The 19622-nt window shown below is 51.6% G+C and overlaps 1 protein-coding gene across 1 annotated transcript in view; it reads right to left on the bottom strand.

Moving 5' to 3' along the window:
* The window catches only part of AK8 (adenylate kinase 8), an 841444-nt gene that overhangs the window by 210080 nt on the left and 611742 nt on the right, over positions 1-19622 (bottom strand). The window lies entirely within an intron of this gene.

Below are 19622 nucleotides of genomic sequence, written 5' to 3'. Positions count from 1 at the left end.
ACGAGTGGGAGAAACTGGCATTCTAGAGCAATGACAGCGTTTAGAGCCATACTTGTCACAAGTAGGAAGCGTGTGGCATTCTAGATCAAAGAAAGTGTTAAGAGCCATACTCTTCACGAGTGGAAAGCCACTGACATTTTAAAGAAACTACAGCACTTAGAGCAATACTTGTCACAAAAGGGAAGCCACTGCCATTCTAGAGCAACTACAGCGTTTAGAGTCATACTCTTTATGAGTGGGCAGCCACTGGCATTCTAGAACAACAGCATCATTTCGAGCCATACTCTTCACGAGTGGGAGCCACTGGCATTCTAGAGCAACGGCATCATGGAGAGCCATACTTGACACAAGTGGGAATCCACTGGCATTCTAGATCAGAGAAAGCATTAAGAGCCATACTCTTCACGAGTGGGAAGCCGCTGGCATTCTAGAGAAACAACAGCATTTAGAGCCATACGTGTCACGAGTGGGAAGCCACTGGCATTCTAGATCCGAGAAAGCGTTAAGAGCCATACTCTTCACGAGTGGGAAGCCGCTGGCATTCTAGAGAAACAACAGCATTTAGAGCCATACTTGTCATGAGTGGGAAGCCACTGGCATTCTAGAGAAACAACAGCGTTTAGAGCCATACTCTTCACGAGTGGGAAGCCATCAGCATTTTAGATCAACAACAACAATGTTAAAAGCCATACTTTTCACAAGTGGGAAGCCACTGGCATTCTAGATCAACTACAGCATTAAGAGCCACACTCTTTACGATTGGAAAGCCACTGGCATTCTAGAGCAATCACAGTGTTTACAGCCATACTTGTCACAAGTGGGAAGCCACTGGCATTCTAAATTAAAGAAAGTGTTAAGAGCCATACTCATGGGTGGGAAGCCACTGGCATTCTAAGTCAACAAAAGTGTTGGGAGCCGTACTCTTCACGAGTGGAAGACACTGGCATTCTAGAGCAACGACAGCATTTAGAGCCGTACCCTTCACGAGTGGAAAGCCACTGGCATTCTAGGTCAATAACAGCGTTAGGAGCCACATTCTTCACGAGGGGGAGACACTGGCATTCTAGAGCAATCACAGAGTTTAGAGCCATACTTGTCACAAGTGGATAGCCACTGGCATTCTAGGTCAACAACAGCCTTATTAGTCACACTCTTCATGAGGGGGAGAAACGACTTCCAAGAAAGTGTTAAGAGCCATACTCTTCACGAGTGGGAAGCCACTAGCATTCTAGAGCAACAACAGCATTTAGAGCCATACTCTTCACAAGTGGGAAGACACCGGCATTCTAGAGCAACAACAGCATTTAGAGCCATACTCTTCATGAATGGGAAGCCACTGGCATTCTAGAGCAACGGCATTGTTTAGAGTTATACTTGTCCGAGTGGGATGCCACTAGCATTCTGGGTCAACAACAGTGTTAGGAGCTGTACTCTTCATGAGTGGGAGCCACAGGCATTCTAGAGCAATGACAGCATTTAGAGCCACACTCTTCACGAGTGGAAGCCACTGGCATTCTAGAGTAACAACACCGTTTAGAGCCATACTATTCACCAGTGAGAAGCCATTGGCATTCTAGATCAACAACAACATAAAGAGCTGAATTGTTCACGAGTGTGGAGCCACTGGCATTCTAGATCAAAAACAGTGTTAAGAGACATACTTGTCATGAGTGGGAAGCCACTGGCATTCTAGGTCAACAACAGCATTAGGAGCCGCACTCTGCACAAGTGGGAAGCCACTGCCATTCTAGAGCAACAACAGCGTTTAGAGCCATACTTGTCACGAGTGGGAAACCACTGGGATTCTAGAGCAACAACAGCATTTAGAGCCATACTCTTCACGAGTGAGAAGCCACTGGCATGCTAGGTCAACAACAGCATTAGGAGCCATACTTGTCACAAGTGGGAAGCCACTGGTATTCTAGATCAAAGAAAGCATTAAGAGCCATACTCTTCACAAGTGGGAAGCCACTGGGATTCTAGAGCAACAACAGCGTTAGGAGCCGTACTCTCCACAAGTGGTAAACCACTGGCATTCTATCAATCATTGACACTTATAAAGCGCGCTACATACCCGTAGGGTCTCAAGGCGCTGGGGGGGGGGGGGGTGCCGCTACTGCTCGAACAGCCAGGTCTTCAGCTTCTTCCTGAAGGCGAGGTGGTCTTGGGTCAGGCGCAGGTCGGACGGGAGGGAGTTCCAGGTCTTGGCGGCCAGGTAGGAGAAGGACCTTCCTCCTGTAGTCGCTCTTCGGATGCGGGGGACGGCGGCGAGGGCGTGGTTGGCTGATCGGAGGTGGCGTTTGGGAGCGTAGAAGTTGACTCGGCTGTTGAGGTAGCTCGGGCCTTGGTCGTGTAGGGCTTTGTGTGCGTGGGTGAGGAGGCGGAAGGTGATTCTCTTGTTGATGGGGAGCCAGTGAAGGTCTCTGAGATGTCCGGAGATGTGGCTGGATCGTGGGATGTCGAGGATGAGTCTGGCTGAGGCGTTTTGGATCCGCTGGAGTCTCTTCTGGAGCTTGGCGGTGGTCCCGGCGTAGAGGGCGTTGCCGTAGTCCAGTCGGCTGGTGACGAGGGCCTGGGTGACGGTCTTCCTGGTCTCTGTGGGGATCCACCAGAAGATCTTCCGTAGCATGCGTAGGACGTTGAAGCACGCCGAGGAGACGCTGCTGACTTGCTTGGTCATGGAGAGGGAGGAGTCCAGGATGAAGCCCAGGTTTCGTGCATGGTCAGTCGGTTTGGGAGCGGTGCCCAGGGCGGGAGGCCACCAGGAGTCGTCCCAGGCGGAGGGAGAGGAGCCCAGGATGAGGACCTCCGTCTTGTCCGAGTTCAGTTTCAGGCGGCTGGTCGTCATCCACTCGGCTACCTCTTTCATCCCTTCGTGTAGGTTGGCTCTGGCGGCGGCGGGGTTGTTGGTCAGGGAGAGGATCAGCTGGGTGTCGTCGGCGTAGGAGATGATGCTGAGGTGGTGTTTGCGTACGATGGCCGCGAGGGGGCTCATGTAGACGTTGAAGAGGGTGGGGCTCAGGGATGATCCTTGGGGGACGCCGCAGATGACTTCGGAGGCCTCTGACTTGTACGGTGGTAGGCGGACTCTCTGTGTTCTTCCGTCGAGGAAGGAGATGATCCATTCCAGCGCCTTGTCCTGGATTCCGATGTTGCTGAGGCGCCGTATTAGGGTGCGGTGGCAGACCGTGTCGAATGCCGCGGAGAGGTCTAGGAGGATGAGGGCCGCTGTTTCTCCATTGTCCATCAGGGCTCGGATGTCATCGGTGGCGGCGATGAGGGCGGTCTCGGTGCTGTGTTTGGCTCGGAAGCCGGACTGAGAGGGGTCGAGGGATCCATTCGTCTCGAGGAAGGCGGCCATCTGCTTGTTGACGGTCTTCTCGATGACTTTGGCTGGGAACGGGAGAAGCGAGATGGGGCGGTAATTCTTGAGGTCGGTGGGGTCCGCTGTTGGTTTCTTGAGTAGAGCGCTGAGTTCGGCGTGTTTCCAGCTCTCGGGGAAGATGGCGGTGTCGAAGGATGTGTTGATGATGTCTCGCAGGTGGGGTGCGATGACAGCGTCGGCCTTGTTGAAGATGTGGTGAGGGCAGGGGTCGGTTGGTGATCCGGAGTGGATGGAGTTCATCGTGCGGATGGTGTCTTCTGTGCTGATCGGGGTCCAGGCGTGGAGGGTGGTGGTGGGGGGGGGTGGCTGATCGGTCGTGGTGTGCGTTGGTTGGTTGTTGAAACTGCTGTGTATGTCTGTGATCTTGTTGTGGAAGTATGAGGCGAGGGAGTTGCAGAGGTCTTGCGATGGGGTGATGTCGTTGTTTCCTGCGTTGGGGTTGGAAAGCTCTTTCACGATGTTGAAGAGTTCCTTGCTGTTGTGTGCGTTGTTGTCCAACCGGTCCTTGAATGCTGTTCTCTTGGCGGCGCGGATCAGCTGGTGGTGTTTCCGGGTGGCCAGTTTGTAGGAGGTCCTGTTGTCCGGTGTCGGGTCCCTTTTCCAGACTTTCTCGAGGGCTCGGCAGTTCTTCTTGGAGCTCTTGAGTTCGTCGGTGAACCATGGGGCCTTCTTGCTGCCGGGTCTGCTGGGCGGGGTCCTCAGCGGGGCGAGTTCGTCCGCGCAGTTGCTGATCCACTTCGTGATGTTATCGGCGGCCTGGCTGGGGTTCGCTGAGCTGGCAGGAGGGTGTTGGCTCAGGGAGGTGGCGAGCTGGTCTGCTGTGATCTTGTTCCAGCTCCTGCGGGCGGTGTGTTGCTGGTGTTGGTGGGTCGTCGTTCTCTTGAAGGTGAAGTGGACGCAGCTGTGGTCCGTCCATTGAAGCTCTGTGGCGTGGCTGAAGTCGATGTCTGTGCTGGATGAGAAGACGGCGTCGAGTGTGTGTCCGGCGAGGTGGGTGGGGGTGGACACCAGTTGCTTGAGTCCCAGGTTGGCGAGGTTGTCGAGCAGGGTGCTGGTGTTGTGGTCGTTGTTGTTCTCCAGATGGAAGTTGAGGTCTCCCAGGAGGATGTAGTCAGCGGAGGGGAGGGCATGCGGGCTGACGAAGTCGGCGATGTCCTCGCTGAATTGCGTGCGTGGTCCAGGGGGTCGGTAGATCAGGGTGCCTCTGAGGGTGGTGTTCGGGTTGGTGTGGATCTGGAAATGCAGGTGTTCGGCGCTGGTCAGGGTGTTGTCGGTGCTGGTCGTGAGACGGATGGTGTTCCTGTGGATGATGGCGATGCCTCCTCCCATCTGGTTGGCGTTTCGGTCCCTCCGGACGATCTTGTAGCCCTCTGGGATAGCGATGGCGATGTCGGGAGCTGATGAGGCGTTCATCCAGGTCTCCGTGAGGAAGGCAACGTCAGGGGCTGTGGCGTCTAGAAGGTTCCAGAGTTCGATGGCGTGTCTGTGGACGGAGCGGGTGTTGAGCAGGATGCACTTGAGGTGGGTGCTGCTGGAGTTCGACTTGGCGGGTGCTGGTGCGATGCAGGTCCGGATGCAGGAGAACTTGCAGGCGTGGCAGCTGAACGGTCCGTTGGTGCGTTTTGGAGTGGCTTGGTGGCATTCTGGGAGTCGGCCGGTGTTGAGAGCGATGAGGGTGGCGGCTGAGTACGTCAGGCGGGTAGGTCGGGGTCTTCGTGGGCCAGGGGTCCTGGCGCTGGTCGCGATCCGGTCGCGGACGGGCGTAGACGGGCTTACCTTTGGCGCGCCTTCGGCGCACAATCGGCGCGCCCGCTGCGCGTGACCGCTGCGCGTTCGCACGGTCGCCATTTAAGGCGAAGTGCGCGGGTGGGCGGGGCAGCTGGGAGGCGGGAGCGGGGAGGGTTACAGAAGACAAAAGGGGCGGGGACAAGCGGCGGTGGCGGGAAGGGAGGGCGGGGGGCGGCGCGGTAGGCGGACAACAAGGAAGGAGAGCAGACACGCTCAAATACAAAAAAACAGGCACAAATCACCGCTCAAAGCGGCAAAAACAGAGAAAAACAGAGTTAAACAGGCAAGCACAAATTAATGACAAAAACAGGCAAAAACCACTCGCAGCGGCGGCAGCCGGCAAACGAGGCAGCAGCGAGGCAGGGGCAGGCAAGGGGCACACGCAGCAGCTGGTGGCCGTGCGGCGCGGGGGTGTCCCACTAGGTCAACAACAGCATTTAGGAGCCATACTCCTTCGAGTGGGAGGCACTGGCATTCTAGAGCCATGACAGCGTTTAGAGCCATACTCATCACAAGTGGGAAGCGTATGGCATTCTAGATCAAAGAAAGTATTAAGAGCCATACTCTTCGCGAGTGGGAAGCCACTGGCATTCTAGAGCAACAACAGTGTTTAGAGCCATACTCTCCATGAGTGGAAAGCCACTGGCATTCAAGGTCAACAACAGCGTTAGCAGCCATACTCTTCACGAGTGGAAAGCCACTGGCATTCTAGAGCAACAACAATGTTTATAGCCATACTCTCCTTGAGTGGGAAGCCACTGGCATTCTAGGTCAACAACAGCGTTAGGAGCCGTACTCTTCATGAGTGGGAAGCCACTGGCATTCTAGGTCAACAACAGCGTTAGGAGACATACTCTTCACGAGTGGGAAGCCACTGACATTCTAGAGCAACAACAGCGCTTAGAGCCATACTTGTCACGAGTGGGAAGCCACTGACATTCTAGAGCAACAACAGCATTTAGAGCCATACTCTTCACGAGTGAGAAGCTACTGGCATTCTAGGTCGACAACAGCGTTAGGAGCCGTACTCTTCACGAGATGAGACACTGGCATTCTAGAGCAATGACAGTGTTTAGAGCCATACTTGTCACAAGTGGGAAGTGTCTGGCATTCGAGATCAAAGAAAGTGTTATTTATTTATTCAAGCAATTTGTAGAGCGCGCAAATACCCGTGGGTGTCTCAGCGCTAAGGACGTAGAGGTGGTAGTAAGGCGGAATGCAGGTTATTGGGTAAATAGCCAGGTCTTTAGTAGCTTCCTGAAAGAGATCAACGTAGGACATGCTTTGATTTGTGGGGGAAGAGAGTTCCATAGTCTTGCCGTGACTACAGTGAATCTTTTGTCTCCCCAAGAGGCCTTGTATGTACGGGGGACCGTGAGGAGGTTGGCAGAAGATCGTAGATTTCTAAGGGGAATGTGAGTGGACAGGTGTTTCCTTAGATAGATGGGACCTGTGTTATGGATTGCTTTATAGGCTATGCCAAGGGCCTTGAATTTAATTCGATTGGTGATTGTGAGCCAGTGCAGCTTCCGCACCATTGCCGAAATGGGTTTGTGTTTGGGGGTGCCTGAGATGATCAGGGCGGTGGCGTTTTGTATCAGCTGCAATATATTGATTACCTTTTTCTACGCATTCAGGAGTAAGCTGTTACAGTAGTCTACTTTAGACATAACCAGGGTGCTTTTCAAGGTTTTTCCTGTGTTGGCTGGAAGCAATGGTAGGAGTCTTTTAATTATTCTTAGTGTGAAGAAAGCAGAGGAAGTGATGGCATTTGCGTGGACTGCAAAGGAGAGTTTGTCATCGAAGATAACGCCAAGGTTTCTAACTTTCTGTTCTGGAGGTGTGGGGGGGGCCCAGATCAGTGGCCCACCAGGCAGGGGACCATGTAGGATTTAGGTTACCAAAGATCATGACCTTTGTTTTTTCTGAATTTAATTTTAATCAGCTTTTGACCATCCATGAACGGATGGCGATCATGCCTGCTTGAAAACTGGCCGCTATTTCTTCTCCATTGTTGTTGATAGCTAACACCAGTTGTGTGTCATCGGCGTAGGTGGTTAGCCCATACCATGTGCTTTGATGGTTTTGGCCAGGTAAGACACATAGATATTAAATAGTGTCGGACTGAGGGAAGATCCCTGTGGCACCCCACATGGGAGTGTGAAAGAGGGGGAGTTGAACTCTCCTAGGCTCACAAGCTGGGAGCGATTTGCCAGGAAAGAGGCCAATAAGTCTTTGGCTTTGAGTTTGATGTCCATCTCAGAGACACGGTCGATCAATGTAGCATGATCGACTGTGTCAAAAGCAGCCGACAGGTCCAGCAGTATAAGAACTGCTGTCCCGCCTGGGTCTCTTGTGGCTCTAATCTCATCTGCCGCTTTGATAAGTGCAGTTTCAGTGCTGTGGCCTGTCCTAAAACCAAACTGTAATTCATCTAGGAGGTTATTTTCTTTAATGAAGTGGGTCAGCTGTGTATTCATTATTTTTTTGAAATTTTTTGCTGGGAAGGCGAGGCTAGTAATAGGTCTGTAATTTTTGGTATCCAGTGGGTCTAGGTGCTGCTTTTTAAGGAGGGGTTTGATGATAGCTCTTTTCCAGGTTTCTGGATAGATACCTGTATTGAACATGGCATTGCATATTTCAGTAAGTTTGGGTGCTAAAAGGTCTGGTATGAGTTTGGATACCAAGGTGGGACAGGGGTCTGTAGGGGGACCTGATTTGATAGTGGGGATAAGATTGTGAACTTGTGAAACGGCAATTTGATTAAACTGTGAGAGAGAGGGGGCCGTGCTTTCATTGTCGAAGAAAGAAGGCAAGGTGTTCTTAGATTGTGATGCAAATTTATCGTATTTTGAGCTGACCTTGTTTTGAAAAGCCTTGGCTAAGGAGTTGCACAGTTCTTGAGAGGGGGCAGGTGGGGGATTGACTTTTGAACCTGAGAGTTTGGTGAATTCCTGGAAGAGGAGTTTGGTGGAGTCTTGGGCCATTTCTATTTGGTTGGTGAAGTATTTGCTTTTTTCTGATATGATGAGAAGTTTGTATTGTGACAGTGCTGATTTATAGTGGGCTTTGTCGGCCGGGTGGGAGTTTCTGCGCCAACGTCTCTCGAAGTTTAAGCAGCGTTGTTTTTCTAACCTTAGGGAGTCTGAAAACCAGGGGGCTGAGGCGGTGGTTCTATTCTTGGAGAGACTTTTTATGGGCACCGTGGAATCTAATGCGTTGCTTAGACAGTCTAAATAGTTGGCAGAAGCTAGTGATGGACGAGGGTTGGGCAAATAATTGGAAGCCAGTAACTGAGATTTGAGATGCTGCTGATTTATAGCGCCCCACGCTATGAATTGGGAGGTGCGATTGCTAAGAGGTGGAAAGGGGGTAGTGTTGGCTTGAAGGGTAAAGAGGACTGACCAATGGTCTGTCCAGGTGAGGGGAAGTGTTTTACTTAGTGCTAGCTTAGGGTTGTTTGAAAAAAGTCCGTCAAGGGTGTGGCCTGCTTTATGTGATGGACCGACAACCATTTGGTGGAGGTTAATGGATTCTAGTTCTGATAGCAAATTGATGGTCTCGCTATATTTAAGGTTATCAAGACAGAAGTTGAAGTCGCCTAAGATTGTGAAGTCTGACTCCCCAGCTGCAGGTTCGAGTAAGCTGCCTAGGGAGGATATAAACTCTGATTGTGGGCCTGGGGGGCGATATACGATTCCTTTAAAGGATTGCAAGTGGCTAATCATTATAGTGAAAGCTAAGGCTTCGCATGTGGAGGTGGGGATGAGCTCTGTACTTACCAGATATTTATCACGGGGTATGATAGCTAGTCCGCCCCCTCTTTTGTTGATTCTATTTTGTCAGACTACAGAGTACCCGTCTGGGGTGGCAACGCAAAAATCCGGACCGGAGGCCGGATCACTCCATGTTTCGGTCACGTATAAAATATCTAGGTTGTAAAGGGTGATGAAGTCCGCTAGTTCGTATTTATGCTTGGGGAGTGACCTCAAGTTTATGAGTGCCGAGTGTATAGTAGCCTGAGTGGGGTTAGGAAGTCGGTGTTGGAGTAAACTCTTTTTAGCGGTAATGTTCACTATAAAGGGGCATGAAGTGCAGCTGTAAGTGGTGAGGTTCTCTGGTGAGAGTGAGTGTGACTGGGTGCAGGTGGGCAGCAAGGGATTGAGGCGGATCTTTTTTAGTTGGTTGCTTGAGTAGGAGGAGTGCCTGGAAATGAAGGCGCCGTTACGGCCCGGGGTCTTGGCCCTGGGCCCGGTCCAGGCGCAGACGGGCTTGGCTTTGGCGCACCCGCTGCGTGCTTGCAAGTGCATGCCTTAAGTACTGGCAGGCGAGCGACTAGACTGCTGCCAGCTGTGCAGTACTGGTGCCTGGAACCACTTCCGGTTTTGCGTATGTCTCCGTCCACACAACCAGAAGCATCCGTGGTGGACCGGGGAGAACGCGTGATAACCTAGTGGTGGCAGGATGGGTGAGTTCAATTTTTAAAATACAGATGTGGCACAGTGTGAATTAAAATAGTATTTTAAAAACAAATGGTGACAATAAAAAAACAGCAATGCGATTGGAGCGCTGTGCTGTTAAGAGCTATACTTTTCACGAGTGGGAAGCCACTGGCATTCTAGAGCAACGACAGAGCTTAGAGCCATACATGTCACGAGTGGGAAGCCACTGACATTCTAGAGCAACAACAGCGTTTAGAGCCATAATCTTCACGAGTGGGAAGCCACTGGCATTCAAGAGCAACTAAGGCGTTTAGAGCCGCACTCTTCATGAGTGGGAAGCCACTGGCATTCTAGAGCAATGACAGAGCTTAGAGCCATACATGTCACGAGTGGGAAGCTACTGGCATTCTAGGTCAACAACAGCGTTAGGAGCCATATTCTTCATGAGTGGGAGCCACTTGCATTCTAGAGCAACAACAGCGTTAAGAGCCATAGTCTTTACGAGTGGGAAGCCACTGGCATTTTTGAGCAACAACAGCGCTTAGAGCCATACTTGTCACTAGTGGGAACCCACTGACATTCTAGAGCAACGACAGAGCTTAGAGCCATACATGTCACGAGCGGGAAGCCACTGACATTCTAGAGCAACAACAGCGTTTAGAGCCATAATCTTCACGAGTGGGAAGCCACTGGCATTCAAGAGCAACTAAGGCGTTTAGAGCCGCACTCTTCATGAGTGGGAAGTCACTGGCATTCTAGAGCAACAACAGTGTTTAGAGCCATACTTTCCACGAGTGGGAAGCTACTGGCATTCTAGGTCAACAACAGCGTTAGGAGCCGTATTCTTCATGAGTGGGAAGCCACTAGCACTCTAGATCAAGACAGCGTTAGGAGCCATACTTGTCACGAGTGGGAAGCCATTGTCATTCTACGTCAACAACAGCATTAAGAGCTGTAATCTTCCCGAGTAGGAAGCCACTGGCATTCTAGGTCAACAACAGCTTTAGGAGCCGTACTCTTCACAAGTGGGAGCCACTGGCATTCTCGAGCAACAACAGGGTTTAGAGCCTTACTTGTCACTAGTGGGAATCCACTGGCATTCTACAGCACTGACAGCATTTAGAGCCATACTCTTCACGAGTGGGAAGCCATTGCCATTCTAGAGAAACGACAGCGCTTGGAGCCATACTTGTCACGAGTGGGAAGCCACTGGCATTCTAGGTCAACAACAGCGTTAGGAGCCATACTCTTCACAAGTGGGAGCCACTTGCATTCTAGAGCAACAACAGCGTTAGGAGCCGTACTCTTCACGAGTGGGAGAAACTGGCATTCTAGAGCAATGACAGCATTTAGAGCCAAACTTGTCAAACGTGAGAAGCGTCTAGCATCCTAGATCAAAGAAAGTATTAAGAGCCATACTGTTCATTAGTGGGAAGCCACTGTCATTCTAGAGCAACAACAGCGTTTAGAGCCACACTCTTCACAAGTGGGAAGCCACCGGCATTCTAGATCAATGACAGCATTAAGAGCCACACTCTTTACGAGTGGAAAGCCACTGGCATTCTAGAGCAACAACAGCGCTTAACAGCTACTTGTCACGAGTGGGAAGCAGAGGAATTCAAGAGCAACGACTGAGTTTAGAGCCATACTCTTCACAGGTGGGAAGCCACTGGCATTCTACGTCAACAACAGCGTTAGGAACCACACTCTTCACGAGTGGGAGCCACTGGCATTCTAGAGCAATTTAGAGCCGTACCCTTCACGAGTGGAAAGCCACTGGCATTCTAGGTCAACGACAGCGTTAGGAGCCACACTCTTCATGAGGGGGAGACACTCAGCCATACTCTTCACAAGTGGGAAGCCACTGGTTTTCTAGGTCAACAACAGAGTTAGGAGCCATACTCTTCATGAGTGGGAGCTACTGGCATTCTAGAGCAACAAAAGCATTTAGAGCCGTACTCTTCACGAATGGGAAGTGTGGAAGGGGAACGACACATACCTCAACTGAGAGACACCCGAGTGAGGGTTCCTCGGGTTCTAATCCTCCTGCGTCTCTGACGACCAGGAGTCCTTCTTCTTTGTTTCCCCTGCAGGCATGCAACCAGCGGATCGGACCCAGACCCGTCCCGGGAACGGAACCTCACATGCACCCTGACCCCGGAAGTCCCGAACCGGAAGCAGCCTACCGGGAAACCGGAAGTCCCGCCCCCTTCCTAGGACCCGGAACTACAAAAGACGACGACGAAGAGAGGAGAGCGTTCCCGATAGCCGACTCGTGGCAGGAGACAGCGCGCAGAGAACCATCGAGGGAGAGCGAGAGGAGTGCGAGGATCGAAGGCGGAGAGTTGGAGGACGTCTGGACCGAGGAGTGGTGGAGTCCTCAGGAGGTGGCTGGAGAGCGGCCGTAACTCGCAGGAGAGTTACGGCGGGGCACGTGAGTACCGTGTTACCGTCTCCGTGTCCCCACTTTGTAGAAACCTGTAAATATTTGTGTAGAGCTAGACCACACTGTTAGAGCACCTTTGCACTGTATATAAACTACTTTAGAGACACTGCACTTGTAAAACTTGTATCATATTCCCTACACACCCACCCCCTCACCAGAGCACCTATCTTCTTCCCTCCCCACACCTCTTTTTCCCCCCCCATCTGTATCCCTATCCGTTCCCCTCCTCGCGGTTCTCTCTTGTCCCGCACGCCCTTGGTGTTGGTACCGGTACCGGAGAAGTCTGTACTAAAAGGACTAACCCCTGCTTCTCTGTTTTCCCTCCGAGGTCATCCCAACGCCCGGAAGACGTGAAGACCTCTGGAAGATCCTCTGGCCCATATACAGCTGGGAGCAGACCACAGCTTCGCCCCTGAACTCTTTATGTATATGCTCACGTACTTTTGTCAAACAGAACAATAAAAGAGCTACCATAGCCCAATATATACGGCCTCCACGCCTGTTATTCCGGCCCGCAGCAACCCACAGACCACACCTGGTGTCAGAAGTGGGATCCGGAAGCATGGAGGCCGCCGTAAAGCAGCTCGCAGAAAGCCAGGAACTCCTAGGGAAGATGATGGAGCGATTTCTTAAAACCGCTGAGGATGATCGAGGCCAGCTGCACGATGTCCTGAAAGACCAGGGCACCTCTCAAGACCGAGCCCTTGGGAAGCTCGTTGACGTCATGGGGCAATCGAGACCCGCGACTGCATTACCCTCGGTGGTATTACAGAAGTACGTTCCAGGAGAGGATCCGGACTTCTTTTTTACGAACTTTGAGCGCTTGGCTGAGGCCGCTGCTTGGCCCGTTGACCGCTGGAGCCACTACCTTGGGCCTCTGCTGACGGGCGAACTCCAGGCGGCGTTCCAACAGGCCAATATTCAAGGGCAGACCCCGTACCAGGACATCAAAACGTGCATCCTTGAGCGACTTGGGATTGACGATGAGACCTACAGGACAAGGCTGCGGCAGGCACGTGAAGGACCGCAGGAAACCCCCAGGGCCTTGTCGTTCCGCATCCAAGACCTCACCAACCGCTGGCTGAAGCCCGCCACATCCACCAAAGACGAAATTCTTGCCAAAATTTACCTGGAACAATTTTTGGCCTCCCTGCACCCGGCTACGCAGAAGTGGGTCCGTCAGCACTCGAGACTCACTTTAGACACCGCTGTTGAGATTGCAAGTGCCTTCAGCCGGGCACAGGACTTTCAGAAGAAGGACGAACATCCTGCACGAACTATCCATGGAAGCCATCCTCGACCCCCGAGGCCGTTAGTACCCCGAAAACCGGAGCCTATTCCTTTTGTTCCCTTTCCGGTGACCCCAAGACCAAACCTTCCTGGCCCTCAATGCTACCATTGTGGGGGTTATGGACATATAGCACCGTTCTGTCCTCAAAAGGAAGAACCGATGGAGGTCGGCCTAACTCGGAACTATGTATGTCTCACCCAGGAGGCTAGTCCACCTCCCTTCAGGTGTCCGGTAAGGATCGACGGACATCCAATGATGGCTTTAGCTGATTCAGGTTGTCGGCAAAGCGTGATACGGCCGCAAGAAATGCCCAATCCTATGGGGCCGATGACTGGCACCGTAGATATCCAATGTGTACACGGTGATACCCGGAGATATCCCACCACCCGGGTACAGGTACAACAGTACTCTGGAGAACGTAGTCCCCTTAATGTGGGCCTAGTACCCAACCTGCCGGAACAGGTAATCTTGGGCAGTGATTACAACGGACTACCCCGACTGTTATACGACGCCACAAACTCCTTGGAGAAATGGTGGTCCGAGGCTCCTTTTTCCCGAAACCCTCCTCCTGTAGAGCCCGCAACCAAGGTCCCGAAGACAAAAGGGCAAAAGAAGAAAGAGAAAAGGACATACGCCGCTGCCTATCCTGTTCAGGTGGACCCGCATCCTTGGGAAAACGACCGAGAGTTCCGTGCAGCGCAACAAGAAGACCCTGTATTACAGGACGCCTGGGGACGAGCCCTTGATAATGAGGATCCCTTACACGTATGTCCCTATTTCTTTAAACGAAATGGTCTATTGTATAGGAAAGGTGGACCCCAACAAGAACCCCAGCTGCTCGTTCCCGGTCCCTTTCGTGAGAAAGTACTGTTCTTAGCACATAGTCATTTGTTAGGAGGCCATTTCGGGGACGACAAAACAGGACAAACGATACTGGAAAAGTTCTATTGGCCGGGCGTACACAAACAAGTGAGCCAATACTGCAAAGAGTGTCCGGTCTGTCAAAAGAACAGTCGATACCGGCCTCCACGAGTCCCCCTTCAGCCGCTCCCCCTCATTGATGTCCCTTTCACCAGGGTGGGGATGGACCTGATAGGCCCCATGTTACCCTCAAAAAGTGGATGTCGGTATGCTCTCGTTCTAGTGGACTACGCCACTCGGTTCCCGGAGGCCGTCCCATTAAAACATCCCACCACTCAGAACATTGCAAGAGCCCTGGTAACCATCTTCACCCGAGTGGGTTTTCCCCGAGAGATATTAACGGACCAGGGTACCCCGTTTGTTTCGTCTCTCATGCGTCAGGTGTGTTCGCAACTGGGTATAAGACAAATAAGAACCTCTGCCTATCACCCCCAGACCGACGGACTTGTAGAACGGTACAACGCGACCCTAAAGACCACTCTCAAGAAATTGCTGGGACTGGAAAGCCGTCGCTGGGAGGAAATGCTTCCTTTGGCCCTCTTCGCTATCCGCTGCAAGGTCCAGAGCAGCACAGGGTACTCTCCCTATGAACTCCTCTACGGAAGACCCCCGAGAACCCTCCTAGACATGGCTCGGGAAGCCTGGGAAGCCGAGCCTGACCGTACCCGACCTCTACCGGAATATGTTGCCAACCTTAAGACTCATCTGGGCCAGATCAGGGAAATAGTGAGGCAGAACCTATTGACCGCCCAGGCCACACAAAAACGGCAATACGACAGGGGAGCCAAACCCAGAACCTTTGTTCCCGGAGACCTAGTGCTACTTCTCATACCCTCATCCGATCACAAACTACTGGGACAATGGCAGGGCCCTTATCCGGTGACGAAACAGGTAACCCCTGTTACCTATGAGATTGAACTAGACCCTATCCGTAAACAGAGACAAATCTACCACATAAATTTGCTCAAGAAATGGGAGGGGCCCCAACCCGTGCTCTCCAGCATGCCCAACCCAGGGGATCCGCTCTTCATAAATTGTGTTGACCCGGAACTACCGCCAAACAAAAGGCAAGACCTCAGGAAAACCCTGTCCCCCCTACAAAAGGTGTTTTCCACTTCTCCGGGACACACCACAGTAATCGAACATGTGATCCATACAGAACCTGGAAAAGTCGTGAGACAACGTCCATATCGCGTCCCAGAGGCCCGCCGTAAAGTCATCCAAGAGGAAACACAAGAGATGATGAAAATGGGTATTATCGAGCCATCAGTTAGTTGTTGGAACTCACCCATCGTTCTTGTTCCGAAACCCGATGGCTCCACAAGATTTTGTATTGACTTCCGGGAAGTCAATAAAGTATCAAGTTTCGACACGTATCCGCTACCCCGAGTAGACGAAATGATAGAACGCATTGGACGGGCTCGCTATATCAGTACGCTGGATCTCTGTAAGGGATACTGGCAAATCCCCATGAAGAGTGAGGATAAAAAGAAAACGGCGTTCTCTACGCTAGACGGACTATTCCAGTTTAGAGTTATGCCCTTCGGGCTTCACGGGGCCCCAGCAACCTTTCAACGGGCTATGAACATTGTCCTGCAACCACATGCCCAATACGCAGGAGCTTATCTTGACGATATAGTCATTTATAGCAATGACTGGCCTGAACACCTGTCTCATCTGGAACGAGTAATCACCTCTCTGGGTGAATATGGGTTCACCATTAACCCTGCTAAAACCACTCTGGCGGCACAAACCGTGAAGTACCTGGGTTACCTCCTCGGGAAGGGGGTCATACGACCTCAAGATAACAAAATAAAAGCCATCCAGTCCATACCCTTCCCCCAAACCAAAAAGGACCTCCGGGCCTTCCTTGGGCTTTTAGAATATTATCGGAGGTTCATCCCAAACTTTTCTCAGATTGCAGTACCCCTGACCGATCTCCTGAAGAAAAGCCCTGGAACCGAAACCCTATTATGACAACCCTCCCCTCAGATGTTGACAGCTTTTCAGGATCTGAAAAACGCACTGTTGTCCGAGCCAGTTCTCATCAGTCCTGACTACACACAACCCTTCATTCTACAGACTGACGCCTCAGAACAGGGACTGGGAGCGGTCCTCTCCCAAAAAGACCAGGCAGGCATAGAGAGGCCTATCCTCTACCTCAGTAGGAAACTCTTCCCCCGTGAGATGAACTACGCGGTAGTCGAGAAAGAAGCCCTAGCCATTAAATGGGCCATTGAGAGCCTGCGTTATTACCTAGAAGGGCGAGAGTTCATTCTGTACACGGACCACGCACCCCTAGAGTGGATGGCACGCAATAGGGGACATAATGACAGAGTGCTACGCTGGTTTCTATCCTTACAGCCCTACAAATTCCTGACAAAACATAGAAAAGGGGCCGAGCAGGGAAATGCAGACTACCTATCCAGATATCCCCCTCCTTCCACCCCCACAAGAAGGATAGCTAGGGAAAGGGGATGTGGAAGGGGAACGACACATACCTCAACTGAGAGACACCCGAGTGAGGGTTCCTCGGGTTCTAATCCTCCTGCGTCTCTGACGACCAGGAGTCCTTCTTCTTTGTTTCCCCTGCAGGCATGCAACCAGCGGATCGGACCCAGACCCGTCCCGGGAACGGAACCTCACGAGCACCCTGACCCCGGAAGTCCCGAACCGGAAGCAGCCTACCGGGAAACCGGAAGTCCCACCCCCTTCCTAGGACCCGGAACTACAAAAGACGACGACGAAGAGAGGAGAGCGTTCCCGATAGCCGACTCGTGGCAGGAGACAGCGCGCAGAGAACCATCGAGGGAGAGCGAGAGGAGTGCGAGGATCGAAGGCGGAGAGTTAGAGGACGTCTGGACCGAGGAGTGGTGGAGTCCTCAGGAGGTGGCTGGAGAGCGGCCGTAACTCGCAGGAGAGTTACGGCGGGGCACGTGAGTACCGTGTTACCGTCTCCGTGTCCCCACTTTGTAGAAACCTGTAAATATTTGTGTAGAGCTAGACCACACTGTTAGAGCACCTTTGCACTGTATATAAACTACTTTAGAGACACTGCACTTGTAAAACTTGTATCATATTCCCTACACACCCACCCCCTCACCAGAGCACCTATCTTCTTCCCTCCCCACACCTCTTTTTCCCCCCCCATCTGTATCCCTATCCGTTCCCCTCCTCACGGTTCTCTCTTGTCCCGCACGCCCTTGGTGTTGGTACCGGTACCGGAGAAGTCTGTACTAAAAGGACTAACCCCTGCTTCTCTGTTTTCCCTCTGAGGTCATCCCAACGCCCGGAAGACGTGAAGACCTCTGGAAGATCCTCTGGCCCATATACAGCTGGGAGCAGACCACAGCTTCGCCCCTGAACTCTTTATGTATATGCTCACGTACTTTTGTCAAACAGAACAATAAAAGAGCTACCATAGCCCAATATATACGGCCTCCACGCCTGTTATTCCGGCCCGCAGCAACCCACAGACCACAGGAAGCTACTGGAATTCTACATCAATGACAGCATAAAGAGCTGCACTGTTTGGGAGTGTGGAGCCACTGGCATTCTAGATCGACGACAGCGTTAAGAGCTGTACTCTTCACGAGTGGGAAGCTACAGGCCTTCTGGAACTCTTCGTGAGTGAGAAGTCACTAGCATTCTAGATCAAACAGGATTAAAAGCCAGGGTTAAGAGCCATGCTCTTCACGAGTCAGAAGCAATTGATATTCTAGATCAAAGAGGGTTAAGAGTCATACTCCTCACAAGTGGGAAACCGCTGCCATTCTAGATCGAAGAAAGCATTAGGAGCCATACTTTTCACGAGTGGGAAGCAACTGACATTCTAGATCAACGACAGCGTTAAGAGCCATACTCTTCACGAGTGCGAAGCTACTGGCATTCTAGATCAACAACAACGTTAAGAGCCGTACTCTCCACACCACTGGCATTCTAGATCAACGACAATGTGAAGAGACATACTCTTCACAAATGGGAAGCCACTGGCATTCTAGATCAACAACAGGGTTAATAGCCATACTCTCACACCACTGGACTTTCTAATGGTCTGACTAACCTGATTGAATTGTCAAAGCGCCACTTGTCTGCATGGTATCCAATAAGTTAATAGCACAACACTGTGGTACTAGTTACAAACGGAAAAATTCAGAATACAAGTGATGTATAGTTGTGGAGCTTAATATATGATAAAATAAAAACACAGCCAAATTAAGTGGCGGATGGGCAGCGGAGTAGCAGATGTGGCCACTCACCTAAATGAAGTATAAGATTTGCCCCTTCGGGATTGCGGCATCAAGTGGAAACGTTCGTCCTACAAAAAGTCCTACAAGAAATAGCCAAAAAGAGGCGGGCGTTAACTTAAAAAAGTTTCCATGGTAGGAAGCCTGGGGAGTGGTGGACCCAGCGTTTGTTAACAGCGTTAGCAAGACTGCATGGCAGCCCCCAGCGGTGTACATAGCATGAGCTGAGTGCCCGCATGGTGGTGTGCAGGAGTGGGCCGGCTTACACGGGATCCAGTAAGATCCTGCGCGCCCCCATGGTCCAAAGATCTGGCGTCACCACTGTGAGCAAAAAGTTGACACCTCAGCCCCTGGCTAAAGGAAGACACATATACTGATTCCCTAAAATGTAAAGAAACTAACTACTCGGCCTCAAAATTATCCCGCTAGAGCCTCCTGAATCGTTGGTGGGTCTTAACTCATGCGCTCCTGTGGGGGAAGATGGGTGGAAGTACTTACAATAGCTCGCGCCCACTCGGCGGGTAAACCTGACTCCGTCTGCCGCATCCGGGATGGTAACCATCCCATCGTGGATAGGCAGTTAATGTCCCCGGAAGTGGCGCAAAGCTCCAAATTACCACGTCATGATGCTAGAGCGTTGCCCACCCGACATTGTAACGGGTGGGGATAGCGGCCATATTGAAGTCAGAGGCGGCTAGAAAGCATAAGCGCCATTTTGAGGTGGTGTGGCCTGTAGTTGGTGTGTTCTCTGATCAGTAGCAACAGTGCTGATCACATTTTTAGAAAAAATATCAATACATCAATTTTAGATGTCTAAAGGCCTCTACTCATGTGTTCCTCGAGTAATTGAGAAGTCACTCTGCCGTCTTCAGGCGTAAGTACCAAACCTAAGCGCCATCTTGGGGTGGTGAGGCCCGTAGTATTAATGCTCTCTGTTCTGTAGTGATGGTGGTGACCACAGTTTGTTGAAAGATATATATGTCACAATAATGATAGTTTAACCACTATTGGACATCATAGAAATGGGGCTGGATGTGTTGAAACCTTTACTCACGTATCCCTAGTGTGTGGAAGGTCACTGTGCCGTGTGGAGGCATATGTA

This window comes from Lissotriton vulgaris, chromosome 5 (genome assembly GCF_964263255.1).
Source record: "Lissotriton vulgaris chromosome 5, aLisVul1.2, whole genome shotgun sequence".
In the NCBI taxonomy this organism is placed as follows: domain Eukaryota; kingdom Metazoa; phylum Chordata; class Amphibia; order Caudata; family Salamandridae; genus Lissotriton; species Lissotriton vulgaris.
The sequence above is the reverse complement of the archived record's forward strand: the minus strand, read 5'-3'. Positions and strand labels throughout refer to the sequence as shown.